Raw genomic sequence first — 1,854 nt, 5'->3', positions numbered from 1 at the left:
CTTGCTGGTTCTTTTGCTCGCTCTGGTGGTCTTAGAAAAACAAGACACCTGTCTCTACTAAAAATACAAAATTAGCCAGGCATGGTGGCTCATGCCTGTAATCCCAGCTACTCAGGAGGCTGAGGCAGGAGAATCGTTTCAGTCTGGGAGGCGGAGGTTGTAATGAGCCGAGATGGCGCCATTACACTCCAGTCTGGGCAACAAGAGCAAGACTCCATCTCAGAAAATAAATAAATAAATAAAATAAAAAAGAATAAATGAATGGAGAAGGGGACTTCTCCATTCTCAGCAAGCTCTACCCTTGTGTGTTATTTCTCTTTTCTTTCTTTTTTTTGAGACGGAGTCTCACTCTGTTGCCCAGACTGGAGTGCAGTGGTGCGATCTCAGCTCATTGCAACCTCTCCCTCCTGGGCGCAAGCAATTCTCTGTCTCAGCCTCCCAAGTAGCTGGGATTACAGGCACCCACCACCATGCCTGGCTAACTTTTTTGTATTTTTAGTACAAACGGGGTTTCACCATCTTGGCCAGGCTGGTCTTGAACTCTTGACCCCGTGATCCACCCGTCTCTGCCTCCCAAAGTGCTGGAAATACAGAGGTGAGCCACCGCACCCGTCCTACCCTTGCTCTGTGCCCAAACTGTAGTGCAGTGGTGTGATCTCGGCTCACTGCAACCTCCGCCTCCTAGATTCAAGTGATTCTGCTTCAGCTTCCCGAGTAGCTGGAATCATAGGCATGCACCACCACGCCTGGTTAATTTTTCTATTTTTAGTGGAGATGGGGTTTCGCCATGTTGTTCAGGCTGGTCTTGAATTCCTGACCTCAGGTGATCAGCCTGCCTCGGCCTCCCAAATTGCTAGGATTAGAGGTGTGAGCCACTGTGCCCGGCTGTGTTATTTTTCTTTTCTTTTCTTTCTTCTTCTTCTTCTTCTTTTTCTTGAGACGGTGTCTCGCTCCTGTTGCCCAGCCTGGAGTGCAATAGAACAATTTCGGCTCACTGCAACCTCCGCCTCCCAGGTTCAAGTGATTCTCCTGCCTCAGCCTCCTGAGTAGCTGGGATTACAGCTGTGCACTATCAAGCGATTCTCCTGCCTCAGCCTCCTGAGTAGCTGGGATTACAGCTGGGCACTATCAAGCGATTCTCCTGCCTCAGCCTCCTGAGTAGCTGGGATTACAGCTGTGCACTATCAAGCGATTCTCCTGCCTCAGCCTCCTGAGTAGCTGGGATTGCAGCTGTGCACTATCAAGCGCTTCTCCTGCCTCAGCCTCCTGAGTAGATGGGATTACAGCTGTGCACTACCACACCCAGCTAATTTTTGTATTGGAGTGCAGTGGCATGATCTCAGCTCGCTGCAACCTCCGCCTCCCGGGTTCAAGTGATTCTTCTGCTTCAGCCTCCCGAGAAGCCGGGACGACAGGTACGCACCACCACGCCCAGCTAATTTTTTGTATTTTTAGTAGAGACGGGATTTCACCATGTTGGCCAGGATGGTCTCCATCTCTTGACCTCATGATCCCCCCGCCTCAGTCTCTCAAAGTGCTGGGATTACAGGCATGAGCCACCACGCCCAGCTAGATTTTTGTATTTTTAGCAGAGACGGGGTTTCACCACGTTGGCCAGGCTGGTCTTGAACTCCTGACCTCAGGTGATCCATCTGCCTTGGCCTCTCAAAGTGCTGGGATTACAGGCGTGAGCCACTGTGCACGGCCTACATTTTTCTTTTTTTTCTTTTTTTGAGACGGAGTCTTGCTCTGTCACCCAGGCTGGAGTGCAGGGGCGCGATCTCCACTCACTGCAAGCTCTGCCTCCCGGGTTTACGCCATTCTCCTGCCTCAGCCTCCCGAGTAGCTGGGCCT

Source organism: Piliocolobus tephrosceles, chromosome 1, assembly GCF_002776525.5.
Source record: "Piliocolobus tephrosceles isolate RC106 chromosome 1, ASM277652v3, whole genome shotgun sequence".
NCBI lineage: Eukaryota > Metazoa > Chordata > Mammalia > Primates > Cercopithecidae > Piliocolobus > Piliocolobus tephrosceles.
This window is presented reverse-complemented; position numbering follows the sequence as displayed.